Genomic DNA, 18,504 nt, shown 5'->3' on the forward strand with positions numbered 1-18,504 from the left:
GCCCAACTTGAGAATGACCCATTGTTGCACAAAACATGAGAGGTTTTATGCTAGTTAATGGTTTTCCACAAATAAGTGTTCTAAGAATTATTGATTATGACTCTTGAATTGTATGCACACTTAAAGGATTATTTTAATGTCTACATAAGTGCATGATATGTGTATATGAATGTGATATTTCATGAATGAATGATCATGTTTTAATATAATTGTACCGATATAATGTGTGTTGATACAGCTAATATGCACATGAGTCTAAAGGGGAAGGACCCCATAGTTGTTACGAGGAAGAATTTTGGATTAGTTGCATTAGAGGGTAGATGTGGATAAAGGATCATTCAAGGAGGACTTGAATGGGTCAATATGAACCAAATGGACAATGAAGTCACAACTATGAAAATGGCTTAAGAAGGGAGTTTCTTTTAATTGAAAATTTTTCTTGGTTGACATATTTATTTATGAAAATAATATGAATGCATGAATGGTAAGAACATAGAAACAAGCACTTCTTTGTTTTGAGTAAAATAGTAATGTTACCCAATGAATTCCATGTCACATGGAATTTTCATATGGAGTGTACTAGAGTGATCTCTTGTTTCTAACTACCACAAGAAAGAAAGTAATGTGTTTATGCTTATGACTATTGGACTTGTCACGTGAATGATTGAAAACAAGAGAGGCTGAAAAATAAATTTATAAATAAATGTGTATGAAGATCATGGAATATGTGCAAGTATGGCACATGCATGATGACATAGCATAAATACACTAGTGGGTCCCTTTTCCTAATTATGCCTTTTAGCTCTAAGATTACTCAGAAATGCTTTTGTGTCCGTGATAACAACCAAGGCTTAACACCAAAGGCATGTATGCCTTTATTCCTGGATTTGGTAGTGTTTCCCCCTATTATAATTAAAAATTTTACATATCTTCCTTGTGCGTGATCCAAGGTTACAGGATCGGATATGTCTGTGTTTCCTTTTATGGTCTAGGTACGGATAATTATCAAGTCAATTGCATCCAGGTTTTGTGGCTCGAATAGCACCCTTTTCCTTCGATTTTGGGCTCTAAGCCTAGATTATTCTTTGACGAACATTATATTTGAGATGTTTGATTTGAATACTATAAAGCGTTGCATGCCACAAGACCAGATTTTGTGAACTAAGACAAAAGACTTTATAAAAGGAAATAGCGTATTTACCTCTCTCAGTGTGTCTCGCTAAGGATTTTATTAGGATGTATCTAGGTGTATATGATATCTAGATGATTTAACAATGGAACTTTAGCTGCGAGCCCAAAATTTCCCCAACCAAAATATCCAGCGTGATCTGTGATAATTTATGATTCATGCTCTTTTGAGGAGCCGAATTTGGACCAAGATTTATTCAACTATGTCCCACGTCAAATATACCTTCAACTTAGCTTATCCATCATTTGAAGATTCAGGTTCTTTCTACCTTATTCTGTTTTTATCAAGTAACGGACGATGTGAAAATTGTAAAACATAAGTATTTTCAATATGTGCGATGAAGTGAGGAGGAGCCTCGATAGATTAAACATTATTTTGATTAGAGATGGAACTGAACTCAGGGCTATGATAATCTAACATAACCATCAGCTCAGGTTGAAGTGTCCCGAAAGCTTGAGGAAGTTCCACATCATCGAAATGTATATCATATGAATGTGATATTTCATGAATGAATGATCATGTTCTAATATAATTGTACCAATATAGTGTGTGTTGATACAGCTAATATGCACATGAGTATAAAGGGGAAGGACCCCATAGTTGTTACAAGGAATAATTTTGGATTAGTTGCATTAGAGGGTAGATGTGGATAAATGATCATTCAAGGAGGACTTGAATGGGTCAATATGAACCAAATGGACAATGAAGTCACAACTATGAAAATGGCTTAAGAAGGGAGTTTCTTTTAATTGAAAATTTTGCTTGGTTGACATATTTATTTATGAAAATAATATGAATGCATGAATGGTAAGAACATAGAAACTGGCACTTTCTTTTTTTTGAGTAAAATAGTAATGTTACCCAATGAATTCCATGTCACATGGAATTTTCATATGGAGTGTACTAGAGTGATCTCTTGTTTCTAACTACCACAAGAAAGAAAGTAATGTGCTTATGCTTATGACTATGAGACTTGTCACGTGAATGATTGAAAACAAGAGAGGCTGAAAAATAAATTTATAAATAAATGTGTATGAATATCATGGAATATGTGCAAGTATGGCACATGCATGATGACATAGCATAAATACACTAGTAGGTCCCTTTTCCTAATTATGCCTTTTAGCTCTAAGATTACTCAGAAATACTTGTGTGTCTGTGATAACAACCAAGGCTTAACACCAAAGGCATGTATGCCTCTATTCCTGGATTTGGTAGTGTTTCCCCCTATTATAATTAAAAAAATTACATATCTTCCTTGTGTGTGATCCGAGGTTACAAGATCGGATATGTCTGTGTTTCCTTTTATGGTCTAGGTACGAATAATTATCAAGTCAATTGCATCCAGGTTTTCTGGCTCAAATAGCACCCTTTTCCTTCGATTTGGGGCTCTAAGCCTAGATTACTCTTTGACGAACATTATATTTGAGATGTTTGATTTGAATACTATAAAGCGTTGCATGCCACAAGACCAGATTTTGTGAACTAGGACAAAAGACTTTATAAAAGGAAATAATGTTTTTACCTCTCTCAATGTGTCTCGCAAAGGAGTTTATTAGGATGTATCTAGGTGTATATGATATCTAGATGATTTAACAATGGAACTTCAGCTGCGAGCCCAAAATTTCCCCAACCAAAATATCCAGCGTGATCTGTGATAATTTACGATTCATGCTCTTTCAAGGAGCCAAATTTGGACCAAGATTTATTCAACTATGTCCCATGTCAAATATACCTTCAACTTAGCTTATCCATCATCTAAGGATTCAGGTTCTTCCTACCTTAGCCTGTTTTTATCAAGCAATGGACGATGTGAAAATTGTAAAACATAAGTATTTTCAATATGTGCGATGAAGTGAGGAGGAGGCTCGATGGATTAAACATTATTCTGATTAGAGATGGAACTGAAATTAGGGCTATGATAATCTAACATAACCATCAGCTCAGGTTGAAGTGTCCCGAAAGCTTGAGGAAGTTCTACCTCATCGAAATATATATCATCAGAGATAGGTGGCTTCGAAAAATAAACAGTGGAAAAATCAGCATCGTGACCAACTGAATCGATGAACAGGTCATGACAGCCAAATTCATAAAATTCAAGATCACCAATGAGGGAATCCTCATGATCGGATGAACCGTATAGAGGATAAGATGAAAAATGAGAAATTTCACCCTCTATGCTTCCAAAAAGGCATGACGGGGAATTGGGAAGATCCATGATAGCAAATTCAACCTTTCTGCATTTATATGAAAACCTTGCATTCCATGAATTTTGTGAATGATTGGAAGTATTAATATGATCAGAAAGTGAATTCTCACATGATTCAACCAGAATGATAGAATTATAGACAGTGTTAGGATAGTGCAGAAGAGTTGCAGAAGGAATATGATCATCCTTCATCGCAGATTCTTGCTCGACTCTTGAATCCACGACATACTCATCATAAATGATATCATAGTTTGGTTGCTCAATAACAACTCCATCCAAAACCTGACCCTCGTGAACATCAAAGAGAATATTTGAAACATATGAACATGCAAACACGTAATTCTGAGGATCAGAGGGACCAAAGGTTGGAGGATGAGGGGAAAACACTTCATCGCACAGATCAGGCTTGCAGTCCAAAACTATGCAAGGGCTCTAAGCATGTGAGATAAGAAGAGAAGGTGATACTTCAATAGACATATTCTAAATTTTTCCGCATTAACTTGCGACACTAGTGCTATTTGATGAGAAGCGAATGGGGGATTACTTGGAACAGCAACCTTGTCCGTTGCAAATTTGGAATCTCTAGCCTCGCGATAAGCTAGGAGCAACTTGAAACATTCTAATTCCTGAGAAGTGAATGAAATGAGAACAAGATTTAGATATTCTTCCGTTAATATATCCCAATCAACTTCATTTTCTAGAAATTCACAACAAATATGTACAAAATGATTGTGAAAATGGCGTAATGATTCATTAGGTGATTTTCCCAATTCTAATTTTTTTGGCACAGATGTTCGTGATCATATCTGCCAAAAGCATGGCACAATTCCATGACAAAGTGTTTGAAATAATGAATGGAGGCATCGGTCAATGCGTAACACCATTTCCTTACTCGCCCTTTGAATGTGACAATGAACAACCTATAGGCAACATCCTTATGAGAGACATTGTGCTTTGTGCAAAATTGAGGAAAATGTTCATTATGATCAAGTAAGGTTGTTTCGCCCTCGCCACTAAACTTAAGATGTGACAAGTCATCAATGATATTCATCGGCACTTGTAATTTTATATCTCTGGAAAACCATGTCGAGAGTTTTATTGTGGAATAAGTCATGAAATGGGTGTGGAAATTCAAAACAGACTTCAAGGCTCAGCTTGTCATTTGGCCCTCCTTCTAGCACTAGAAATTTTGATGGCGTTGGACCTGCCAACATTTAGGGGATCTTCGTGATAAGAAGTCCCAACTAGACCTCAAACCGTTTAGATTAGGAGTCCCAACATTGGGTGGTAATGTAATACCTTGACCATGGTAGCACATAGAGATAAGTATGATAACTTTGGGTTGAAGCAAGTGTGTGACCTTCTGGCGAATCAAGTGTGATGCATGGGGGTTTTAACACACGGAGGGAAAAATAAAGTGTACCCCTTAGAAGCTTGTAATTGTATGCAGCTTGAAAGGAGTACATGAGAAGAATGACATCACAAGCTAAGATGAGGAATATTCCACAAACTAAAGTGACTGGTTAATCCAAAAACACACATTCAACAAGATTCAATTACATACAAAATAGTTCATAAGCAAATTCGTAAGTTAAACAACATACATTGCTAAAGAAACTAGAATAGTCCAACTACAATAACAACATATGCATGAAATCATGTTGGCTTTGATATTATTATTATAAATGAAAGCTCCATCCATACATACACCATTGACAACCACTAGCCCCAATAGTGGAACATTACAGTCAAGAACACTTGCTCCTCCAAAGAATTATACTCTCTCTATGTTATGGAGAAGCCAAGGCTCGTCATAATACTCCCAAGCCTTTTCTAAGCCTAAGCCTAACCAAACACTTGGCTCCCAGAATCCCTTTCTATGACTTATGAGATTCTATTAATAACAAAGGGTGGGGTGACCCTTGACATTCCCTTTTGTGACTCTTTGACTTCCTCATGACTCTTTCAACTTCTTTACATGTAACTCATTACATAACATGATGACTTTTCACATTCCACTAATGACACTTGGAATTTCACTTATGCCATATTTACAAATAATATTACATTTTCCACATGTACCCATGTAAGAAAAAATAGGCTAGAAACAACCTAACAAGACAAAACACTATGACTCTGAAGTTTGGGGAAAGACTAGCTCAGAAACCTCCAATTGATGCTTCTCGGTCACATATTGATGCCAAGCTTGGTACTACATGATGGTGTCCCCAAACTACTAGATGGTGTTTTTCTGAAGGTGCACTCTTGCCTCCATGGCATCCAGGTATATAGGACCACTGATGTACTTCTGCATGTTGTGTGGGTTCATTTCCAAGTCTTCCCTAGTGGCCTATATTCTTATCTGCTCCATGTACTCATCAATCTCAAGTCGGACTTGGTTCTTGGGTTTAGCCTCAGTGAGGGAGTTGAATGATGGGATCTTGTGCTTTCTCACCATGACATCCAAACTACTATACAACCACACATTTGAGGCCTATATTCTACTGATGAATGGGGAAAGATTCTCATAGTTCTAGATCAACATCCGAACCTTTGATTTTTTCAGCTATACATGTGGCTTCATCTTCTTAACTAAGTCAAGTAGGGCCCCTTTGTAGATCATTTTCCATTCTTACACATGGGCGATGACAGCATGTATGTTCTTGAGAGTTTGAACAAAATTTGAGCTCCGCTATTGTAGGCCATGTACACAGACAATTGCTTTATGCATAGTGACAAATCCGTCATAGAGCTTCTGCATGGTATTGTTATAGACATTTTTGTGCCTTACAGCTATAAGCATGAAATGTCCATAAATCAAGGGATCCTAAGCCCCTAAAGATTTTGTTCCAGCTCGTAAAGAAACAAGGTCAACCAATGACAGCTTCTCCCAGAAGTTCTCCACCAGAAACTACTCAGAACTAGTCAAATCAAGATCAATTCAGATGCTCCACTAGCTTCCTGTGTTGCAAAGCACCCAAATACACTGTCTAGGTGCGTTGCAACGTACTTGAATGCACTACCCAGGTGCGTTGAGTGGGAAATGACAAGTGGCAGAGTCATTCAACGAGGTGGAGAGACAATGGAAGCTTCCAGAATCTTCTCCAATGACACTTGCCTCACTGAATTCGACCAGTGATGAGTAAGAGGCTCTCAGTCTCCAAGTGGAAACAAGAACTGACAGAGAGAAGCCACAAGTCAAAACATAAGCTGACTCATCCTCTCTGCTTACATCTATATATGGATCCCTCATCCCAGAGATCCAGAGGCTGGAATTTTGTACTTTGCAGAGAATTGTTGTTGGTTTGAGATTGAGATTAGTACATTGGGTGATTTATGCTTTGTTGGAGGTGAGGAAGGGATTCCTTTGCTGGGAGGTAGATGCTGGATCAGGACTCACTTGGTTGTATCTCCTCTTGGACTTTCTTATCATATCAATAAAACTATTTGAGTTTCTCCTACATGCTGTGTATCAATGATGTTTTGTTATATTTGCATGTTTAGCTTAATCTGATCCTAAGCTTTTTATGAATGTAAATCTATATCTTCGTGTAGTTTCTCTCTTCTGTGATCTTGCAGGAATTTGGTGAAGTTGGGCCGGTAAGGGAGCAGGGAGTTGGGAGCTATTGAAGAGAGGAGCGATTGGATCAACAAACTAGCGCAAGACACAGGTTAGTTTATCCTTCCTCTTCGTTTACATTTCATAAAGAAGAATACTCAAGTAGTTTTCCTTGTTTGTTGCTAAGGCACTGTCACACCTTAGAGTGGGATAGGGGCGTTCTGAATAGATACTTTTCCCAACAACAAAATGTCGACTCCACTGGGGATCGTATCTAGTTAGTTTATTTGTGTTTCTATTGTTGTTCTTCTCATAAACTTAGGAGTGGCGAATCGAACTGCATTTGCCATTTACAAATGCAAAGTAGAGATCTGCTACTCTAGTCCATTCACTGGGCCTGTTTATGATCTGAACAGCTGATCCACAAATGCTCTAATTGCCCTTTGTGATAGCTCTTAGTCCTCCTTTAAATCATCCCTCTAATTGTACCTTACTGATAGCTTTTATCCGGCCAAAAACCATAGATTAAACTGCAAATCGTGACCCAGAACCCAGAGAAAATTCTCGTTTCTGCTTCAGCGCAGGCTCTGTGAAGAGGTTCTGCATTTCAACACAGGTCCCGAGAGGGCTACCTGCGCTGCAATTCAGTTTCTCTGTGCAACAGGTGCGCTGATCAGCCTTTGCCCTATGCACCTGTGGTTCTTTGCTTCATTTTGTTCAGTTTTATCTCTGATTTTTGCAGCCTGTTATCAGTGTGTGTACCTATCTGAAAACCCCTTTTCTTTGCCTTAATTCTGCCTTAGTTGTATAAAAGAAACTGTATTTTTTTTGTGTATTTGTTACATCATTTGTAGTTTCCCATTACAAAAGTAAACTAGTCATACTGTCGCCCTTAGATCTAGACCTGTCGTAAGTGTCGTTTTGATCTTAGGAGTAAATTTGTTTGTTGTTGACAGTTGATTGCGCTTTTACTTTTGTCTTTTGGTTTGAATTTGTGAATTTATAGTGTCGAAACAAGTGTTTACTTCAAAATCATAAAGTGTCGTAATCGTCTTTTTTATTTCAAAAAGAAACTTGTTTGTGTTTTCACTTGAAATCGAATTCAAATTTGTACAACAACTTTCTTTTTAGGCATCAATATTAAGAAAGTGAAAACAAATACATGCACAAGTGCATTTGCATTTTGACAGTTTGTATGGTTTGATTTAGGAAAAGTGCATTTACAGTGTGTTCTATGCTCTTTGAGAAAAGATTGTGTCTTTCTTTTCCCCTTGTAGCTAGGATTTTCATTGTTGAAAAGAGATAAAAGCTTGCTTATCATCTTTAGACTGCATTTAGGAATTGTATCTACATCTCGTGGTGATCCAAAAAGGCAAACTTCTAAGAAAGATCAACCTAAAATAAATTGAATGAACTTAACAACGCATTGGAACTTAACGCACAACATAGAGGTCTAGGCTAGAGACGTGTTTCGGCGTCGTAAAGCCTGGTAACTGTTGTCCTCACTGTTGGTTGGGTGATTCCTCCACTGTGAGACGATAAGTGCCAGTACAGATTGTGCTCCCACGTACCGTCGAGTATATATTGGGAGACCCCTATAGGCATCAAACCTTTATCCATAGGAAGTCGTGTCGGCCGCCCTACTGATCACAATGCACTGAACACAGCATTCGGGAAGATTGACCGCCCGTACCCTAAAAAGTATTTTGCGGTTTTGCGATTGGTTTGGCACACCCTCTACCTAGATCTCCAGAGCAGTCCCTTTCGTTCATTTTCAGACTCCTTAACGGAAAAGGTCCATCTGAGCACTTGTCACTTCAGGCTCATTAAAAATCGAAGGAGACTAGAGTCATCTTTTGCTTTTTCTCGACTCTTTAAAATTGAAAAAGCAAGTTGTGTCCAAGCGTCGTTAAAATTTATTTTAAACGGAATATTCATACCCTTTTTCCTGCGTTGATCTTTAGGTTGAGAAAATGGAGCCTACCAACCAAGGAATTCCCCTTGGTGGAAATCCTAGTCCCTTCTCCTCTTGGGGAGATGTTGGTGCGACCCATATGGCCACATTGTCGCTTCCAGGACTGACAATTGGCTTGCCGGTCTGGCTCTTCTCAACCAATGTCGTTCAGAACACCACTATTCCTAAACAGTCGAATCAGCAGTTAGACCAGTCCAGAGTTACCCACCAACCTTCTACTTCCTCTAATTCTTCCTCTCCTCCTTCCTCTTCGCTTGATGGGGCTGGCAAAGCCAAAAGTCAAGTTCCTAAGGAGAAGAACGAAAAGAAGAAGAAAGAGAAGAAGAAGAAGGAGCCAAAAGCGACTGGGGGCAAACGAGTGTCGTCTAACGAAAATCCACACACTGCACTGACCAGGCCTAAATCGCCATGTGTCATTTGCAAGGTAGACCACTTTCACAGAGATTGTCCCTACATCCCTCGGATACTAAGGGACTGGTCTCCCTGTTTGCACAATCCGGTGGTGTCAACCTCTGGTTGCCATGTTGAAAGCACACCGTCAACTAGTGAAAGTGAAGTTCCAGGACAAAAAGGGAGGGCTAGACCTCCCTGTAGACTGTGCGAAGGCAACCATGCCCTCCACCATTGTCCCTTCTTAGACGAAGCTAAAAGAGTCTTGGATGATCGTCCGGTTTCACCATTACGACTCCCTCCTGGATATAAAAAACTCTTGCCGAGTCCTTCGTTAGTTGAGAATCCAGCTGGCCCGCTCAAGTGGTCAGCTGAAGCGCCTGTCATTGAAGATGAACCAGCTGAATCCATACCCAACGAAATTCAAAAGGTCGAGGCGGCAGTTGACCTGGTCTTGCCTTCAGAGGTTTTATCTTCGAATGATACAGTCACTGAAGAGGATAAGGATGACACCATCCAAATTCTCTTCATCAACACAGACTCCGACGAACACGGGGGCAATCCACCCATTCCTTTATCGCAGGAAGGAAGTTCGTCAGAGCCATACCCGGCTGTCTACTCGGTCCCACCACCAAGCAACCTAGTTGTATCCTTCGACTGGAACCAACTAGGCAGACCTCGTTTGCCAGCAAGCATACCATTCCGAATTATCATTCAAATATACAGAATGGTCATGGCTGGCACCATCATTGATGAGGGGGCATCTGTGAGTATCCTTTCCTCTATTGCTTGGAAAGTGCTTGGTTCACCATCGCTTTTGCCTGAAATGAGAAATCTGACAGGCTTTGATAAAGGAACCAGTCGAACTTTAGGGATCCTCCCCAATGTGCCTATAACATTGAAAGGGAAGACCGTTCAAATGAACGTGATGGTCGTTCAAGGACCCTTGGATTATAACCTACTCCTTGGACGAGACTATATATATTGCATGGGAGCCATCGTCTCCTCACTCTTTAGAGTAATGTGTTTTCCGCACGAAGGAAGAGTGGTCAAGCTCGTAGACCAACCTTCATTTCCCGGATCACGCATCGCAAATAGTCATATACCATCCCTAAATGGTCTCTTCATGCAAGAAATGTCTCAACCCACGGTCCGTCCTCCCGATGAGCGCGAGTGATTCAGAGGGATATGACTGGAACCCAGGGGGCATGCGTCCTGGTCTGCTTCGGCAGGAAAACTTCGGGTATAGGGTAGTTTTCCGCGGGAGAATATGACTAGTCTGTACCCCGTCCGTGATTGGAAGAGGGGTTATTCTAGAATAAGATTCTCTTGTCAAAGTTATGTGTTTGGCGCTCGTTGTCACTCACCTTTGTTTATCTCGGTAGACATCGCCGAGGAAGTGTTTCATTTGTAATGCGAATGAGACAATCTTTGGTAACCTGAAAGAGGTAGGCCTTTCCTGATAGAACAAATGTTTTGTCTGCAAATTGAGGGGTAACCTTGAAATCATACTTTATACCTGGGGGCATGCAAACCTTTTGGAGTGCAAGCAAAGAGCGGTTATTTATCTGTTTTTTGGATTAGTCGTTTCCTAACTTGCATAACGAAAGGATGCGAGGCATAGCTTTGTAAGGCGCAAGCTCCATAAAAAATGGCATCTTATATGAGACATTCTTATCATATGACTGGATTATCGAGCAGTTTTAGCACATAGTTCATGCTCGTTAAAAAATAAACATAAGATCGAGCAGTTTTAGCACATAGTTCATGCTCGTTAAAAAATAAACATAAGATCGAGCAAGTGTTTCAACCCGCGTTTAAGCTCGTTAAAAAATGAACTATCCTCCGGTAAATAACCACCGTGAATGTAACATTATCAGCCATTAAAGCCTTGGTCATGTTTGCACCGTCACCTCCACTTTTCCATTGGCCGATCATTCACCTCCATTTGATTGTTTACCCTTTTTGAGGAACAGCTGCGAAGAGTGATTTCACTAGCCATCCTTGTGACACTACCGTGATTGGAAAATTCCAACCCTTACCTGGAATCAGCTACTACCCATTTTATCACTCGTTCCTCAAAAGACGAGTATTCTTTAAGCTCTTTTCATCTGACTCGTAAAATATGAAAAGATTGCCAAGTTTTGGCCTTCTAGCTCGGAAAAGCGACCGGAAGTGCTATCCCTCCTCTAGATTTTAATCTTTTTGGACCTGAGGGATTATTGCACAAAAAGATCGAGCGCTTGTTTTGTTCGGCTCGTTAAAACTATCGAAAATTCATCCCTTCTGTATTGTTTTATACTTTTTCGGACTTAAGGGATTAGATGACGAAAAATGACTTCCGGAGTTACCTTTACGTTCCTTTTCAGACTCCCTAAAAAGGAAAAGGACCGAGTTATCTTTGTCGTTAAACTCGTTAAAAACATTAATAGTGACAAACTTGTCTTTAGACGAGAACGAGTTTCACTATCGCTAGGCTCGTTAAAACATAGCGATGGGTTTGCCCGAAGGGCAAATTATAGAACAAGCATATGTTATCCTCCTCAAGCTTGACAAAAATAAAGAGGTACTGGTCAGCAATGACTGGGGAAAAATTGGGAAGAAACTCAAAGAACCTTTATTGGTAGCAAGTCACTCTTGAACATGACACTTCCACTCCGTGCCTGAGTCGGGTTGGGTTGTTTCATTCACTGGTCACATCACCATGGTCTCGCCATACCATCCACATTTGGGGTAAATGCTACCAATCCATCACATAAGTGTTGCCAATATGTTCAAGAGAAGTCATCCAGAGAAGTCACCCGTGTCCCATCCACTACCATACATTATACTTCATTCTTTCATGACCGCCACCCTGAACCATATATCATCAGATCGTTTTCACCTCCATCAAAATCATTTGCTCCGTTCTGTGTCATTGATGTGGGATACATCAAGGCCCTCCTTTGACGGATCGCTTCTTGTCGACATCAGCTCATTATCCAAGAAGTTGATCTAGGAACACCCCCTTCAGTACTTTGAAGCTTGCATGCCTCAATGGCAAGTTTCTCACTTCCGGCGACAGGTATACATCAATGACCTTCGACCGAAAGATTTTGCGTGGTGTTCGACGCCAAGTCCTTTATTCACACCACGTGAATTGTACTGCAGTACCTTGAGGGTCATCATCCTTATCGGTGATTCCTCTCGTGCTTGTTAACAGTTTACATCATTGACTGGTAATCAAGCGATGTCTTTCCATGTTCGACTTCAAAACATTTTTCACATGGATCGACTTGTACTTCGAGTGAAGATCGGACGAGATTGAAGACCCCGGATCTAGTTTCATCCATCCGGGCTGCGATATATATTCAGGAAAGATAAAGACATTGACATGCACAACATTACAGCACAGATGATCATCCTACCAAAAGGATGATGACTTCATCAAAATCATCAGTCTACCATCAGACGATTGTCTGTCCTGTGTACATAAAAATGAATTTATAAAGCTGAGCATGGGAATGCCCGCCTCAGCTAGATCATGAAAACAGTATGAAAATAATGTATTGTATTGTATATTATTACAGGTCTCCTCCCAGCATTGAAAGAACTTCGTATCCTCCTAATAAAGCATTTCACCCGATAAACGGCCTCATACTTTAGGGGGCAACTGTTATAGACATTTTTGTGCCTTACAGCTATAAGCATGAAATTTCCATAAATCAAGGGATCCTAAGTCCCTAAATATGTTGTTCCAGCTCCTAAAGAAACAAGGTCAACCAATGACAGCTTCTCCCAGAATTTCTCCACCAGAAACTACTCAGAACTAGTCAAATCAAGATCAATTCAGATGCTCCACTAGCTGCCTGCGTTGCAAAGCACCCAAATACACTGTCTAGGTGTGTTGCAACACACTTGAATGCACTACCCAGGTGCGTTGAGCGGGAAATGACAAGTGGCAGAGTCATTCAACGAGGTGGAGAGACAATGGAAGCTTCCAAAATCTTCTCCAATGACACTTGCCTCACTGAATTCGACCAGTGATGAGTAAGAGGCTCTCAGTCTCCAAGTGGAAGCAAGAACTGACAGAGAGAAGCCACAAGTCAAAACATAAGTTGACTCATCCTCTCTACTTACATCTATATATGGATCCCTCATCACAGAGATCCAGAGGCTGGAATTTTGTACTTTGCAGAGAATTGCTGTTGGTTTGAGATTGAGATTAGTACATTGGGTGATTTATGCTTTGTTGGAGGTGAGGAAGGGATTCCTTTGCTGGGAGGTAGATGCTAGATTGGGACTCACTTGGTTTTATCTCCTCTTGGACTTTCTTATCATATCAATAAAACTATTTGAGTTTCTCCTACATGCTGTGTATCAATGATGTTTTGTTATATTTGCATGTTTAGCTTAATCTGATCCTAAGCTTTTTATGAATGTAAATCTATATCTTCATGTAGTTTCTCTCTTCTGTGATCTTGCAGGAATTTGGTGAAGCTGGGCCGGTAAGGGAGCAGGGAGCTAGGAGCTATTGAAGAGAGGAGCGATTGGATCAACAAACTAGCGCAAGACACAGGTTAGTTTATCCTTCCTCTTCGTTTACATTTCATAAAGAAGAATACTCAAGTAGTTTTCCTTGTTTGTTGCTAAGGCACTGTCACACCTTAGAGTGGGATAGGGGCATTCTGAATAGATAATTTTCCCAACAACAGGTATCCTCAAGTGTTGATAGTTCATCACATATCACTTTCCTCATGTCCCCCATTGCAAATACTTCATTCTTTATTGATGCTCGGAGTTGCTCTGTCTTTTGCCTGGCAGCCTGCAAATTCTTTGTTAGTTGTCCATTCTCGATTATCGGGTACTTAACCTTTGAGCTTGTCACTCCTGCATAGGCCAAGATGGCTTCGGAAAAGGCAAATGGATTCTTCTTGGTGTTTGACACTATCACCCTTTCCTTGATGAATGCACGTGATGCATGTGTACAAAAACCTATAGATTCACAAGCTCATGTAATCTACTAAAACAAGAGACAAGAGTATACTTCTACTCTTTGCAGTGGAAGCCCATAAACATTGAGCAAACAATAATAAATAGAGGAAAAGAATCAAAGGCACATAAGACAATAAATATCCAAGGAAAGCCACAGCTCAAAACCCCACTACCTGTTTTGTATTAATACAGAAAATCAAGATGAAATTACAATGCTTGTTCTCTCTAGAACAATCCCAACACTCAACAAATTCAATCTCCAACTCATAAGAAAGCTCAAGGCCAAATCTTAGCCAATTCACAAGCTCTCCAAGTATATATTCCAACATGTAATTCCTATGAAGGATAACTTGTATATAGAGGGAAATAAAGCCTCTAAAAATAGTGCAATCCCTTAAGGATCAGTTCCTGAATGCATACTCTATCAGTGCAACTCAAAAAAATCTAAAACAAATAGTACATTGTCCATGCACTTAGGTTTCAATTGGGTCTTTCTCAGAATCAACATGCATGATTTTCTAATAGTGGAATCTCCAGTTAACTAGAGTAGCACTAATTAGGTCACTAGTGTCCCAACTGATTGTTTACTCACTTTTAGTCCCTGGAACTGATTAGAACTAATTTAATTGAACTCAATAAACTGAGTTAACTAATTACAACTCATTCATAACTCATCCTGAACTCCTATAAGTTAGGGAGAACATATTCATGTCTTCTAAAAGACTTCCAATTTCGAATTTCCTAAATTAATTAAGTTAATTAAACTTAATTAATTAATTTCAAATTGCTATGAGAAAATAATTCTATTTTAATTCACAGTTTAATTCAAGAACAAATTAAACTGGAATTTCTTTTTTCCATTTATCAATAGCATGATCATCCTAAAAGTGCTTCCTCTGTGCCTGTACAATCCTCTTCTTCATCTCATCAAATTATAGATTGTACATATCCATGACTGAATCATCATCAAGAAGAATAGTATCTCCTTGCTTGCTAGGGACAGGTTCTGACACCGGAGCTGGTGGAGACTGAGATATGACTTCTAGTGCTCTCAGCATAAGGTCAGTGTATTCATTATGTTTGACACAGTGCGTACTTACCCGCAGCTTGGCTTTTAGCACAGAGCGGGACCACACCTGTGCCAACTGTGGGCCTGCAGACCCTGTCAAAATTTTGAAAACCCTAAAATTTCCTCTGTTAGTCAGCTTAGTTTGTCTTTAGAAATTGTTATCCACTGCCCAGACCTGCATATAACTTGTCAGAAGCTTTCCTTGGATTGATTTCGTTAGTGTTAGGGTTTTAGGTGAAATTCCTAGGAGTTTTGCTTGTTGGGTTTGTTTTTCATTTTGGTTGTGTAGTGGCTTTGAGCTTAGAGGCTGTAAGGACTTCAGATCACCTTAGTGTCTACCAGTTTTCTTATGAGTCTGACCATTTATGAAATCTCCCCTTGTTTGAGGAATCCGCTTTGAGTTTTCTCTTTACAAAACTTCGAAAAGCTTGTGTTTGAAAGTTTGGATTTTCATTTTCAAAAAGAAAACGAAATTGGTTGTTCTTGATTGATTTGTGATTCTGCATAAATTAGTCCTTAGCTTGCATCTAGCTAAGTAAAACATCCTTAAAAAAGACTTTTAGTAGGCTTTGACTTCAAATAGGTTTTTATAGTTTATAGATCTCAAAGTTAGTCATTTTCATTAGTTTTGAGTGTTTTATAAAAAATATAAAAAATCTCTTTTGAAAAAAGTTTGTTTTTGTAGTGATTGAGTGCTTTGAAACAAAAAAGGGAAATTTTGTGAAATAACTAGTTGTCTCGTTTTGAGTGCTTTGGAAAGGAAAAAGCTCTTCTTTTAATTTGTTTGATTGAGAAAGATTTGTGTTTACAACGTATTTGCATTCTCAAACTCTTTCTTAGTTTAGAAGTCCATCGAAGAGAAAAAAATTGTTTAGATCATCTTAGGTGCATTTTTAAGTGATTTTGAGTCGAGTCTTCATACCACGAGTTTCATCTCCGCACCTTTGGACTTAAACAAAAACCACTAAAATTAACTCTTAAAGTAAAATTCACCTAGTAACATTTTTATTTCTAGGGCTCTGATACACCAACTTAGCTTAGGCTAGTGTCTTGGAGTAGGAGAGTAATTAACTCTTCAAGACAGTAAAAACAAACAAGTAGCTGTATCTTGTGGTAGGGAAGAAATCCAATTGTTACATTTATGCTCTGGGAAAGCTCCTCTTAAAGTAGAAGCACGAGATCGTGTCCAAACCAGTGTGGGAATCAATCCTTCCTCATTGGGAACGACGCCAGATATTCACGTATTAAAAACGGTAAACCTCGGATTAACCATTGTCGAGGAGCCTGGGGTCACTTGTTGGTAAACCTTGGATTATGTCAAGGAGACTTCAAGGGGATTGAGCTTGCTACTCTGCCCTTGCGTGTGTATCGGATCGTAGACTGTTCCCCCAGGTGTATTTGTCTCAGTTGGTAACCTTAGTGGCCATATTCTTTAGGACTCTTCCTAAGGTGACAGTGGTGGGAAGATCCCACTGTACCTGGAGCAGACGTCGGCTAGACTCACTTGGATTTTCTGGGGGGTTCTCTTCACTCGAGATGGTTAAGTGGAGGAACTTGTGCCAGTCTATTCATTAAGCAGGTTGTCGGGGTAACTGTTCCAACCGCCATTTCTGTATTGAACTCTAAGATGTTGGATTTCATCACCAACTAGTGTTTTCAGTCCGGAAAGTTACTGTTAGTGTGTGTTTGATCTCTTAGATTCTTTAGGCGCGTGATTCAAATTTTTTTGGTACTTTAGAGACTTTAGGTGCTTTTCATTGAGATTTTACTTTGTTTGCGTGTGAAGTAGTTAAAAGCTTTTAACTGTGGCTGAATTACCAAGATAGTCCCGTAGACTTCGGGGCCAGTCTCCTGAGATTGTAAACGTGGCTGAGTTACTGAGGAAGTCCCGTAGACTTCGGGGCCAACCTCCTGAGGAAGTACCAAGCCAGCTTGAAGGCTTGAAAGTCCTCGTAACTCCTAGAGACAGTAGAGTTGGGTCACCGAAAGAAGGAGAATCTTCTTTGATAGTACATCCTGATTTTCGAACACCAGTAGCAGATTATAATCCACAGTCAGTGTCTGTTTCTGAAATTGCTGGTAGCTTTTCATCTACTAGTGATATAGGTGAGGAACCTGAAATATCTGAGCCTAAAAGTGAATTTGTTGCCACTCCGACATCGGGTTTGTTTCTCCAACTTTTAGTGGTCCTGGTTCACCTAGGGTAGAAAGAGTAATCACCCAAGATCTTCCTTATGGACTTATTGTTATTGAAGAACTTGCTCCGGAAGAAAAAGAAGTAGGCATCCCTATCCCTGAAAATCAACCGGTTATTGAACTAAGGGAGCGTGAATCAATTTTTTACAGTCCACCTAGGAGTAGTTCTTGGTATCTTTCTTTGACTAATTATTTAGAAAACTCAGGGTTAAGTTTTTCACCACCTCGTGCTCCTTATCACTCGACACCTAGAGGTTTTTATACTCCCGTCAATATGGCAGGACAGTCATCCATGTTTACTCAATCGCCCGAATCTTTTTTGTACGGCGGTCCTTCTGTTCCCTCTGGGTATTAGTCTCTTTCTGGTACTTTTTGGGAGCATCTCCTCAACCCATTGAGCAAGGGTTATTAACTGGAAGCAATGGTACAAAGCCGTTGAGTGTAGAAGACATTCTTATGATGTCAGGTTCTATTCCCAATCCTCAACCTCAAGGTGGCCAGTTACCGCCTGGGGGGCAGCCTCAATCAATGCCTGGGGGGCAACCTCAAGGTACACAATTTGCATCTGGGGGGCAACCTCAAGGACAGTACATACCTATGGGACAGTACATTCCTCAAGGTCAACCCCAGACTCAATATGTACCCCAAGGTCAACCCCAGTATCAATTTATACCTCAAGGTCAACCCCAGTATCAGTATGTGCCTCAAGGGTACCAACCCCAAGGTCAATACTCGAACCAAGGTTTCCAACCACCCCAAGGTCAAACATATGTTAAAAGAATGGGAAATGTACCTTTCAATTATCAATCCTACCCTCAACCCGGTTATGGTCCTCAGTATTCTCAACCAGTTATGGGTCAGTACCCCGGAATGAATATAGTGTGGGATCCATTGCAAACCCAACAGGTGTTGCAGCCAAGTGTACAGTTGTCATCTCAAACTG

The sequence above is a fragment of the Pinus tabuliformis genome, chromosome 6, assembly GCF_031772625.1.
Source record: "Pinus tabuliformis cultivar Carrire ecotype Pingquan chromosome 6, CPIR1, whole genome shotgun sequence".
In the NCBI taxonomy this organism is placed as follows: Eukaryota; Viridiplantae; Streptophyta; class Pinopsida; order Pinales; family Pinaceae; genus Pinus; species Pinus tabuliformis.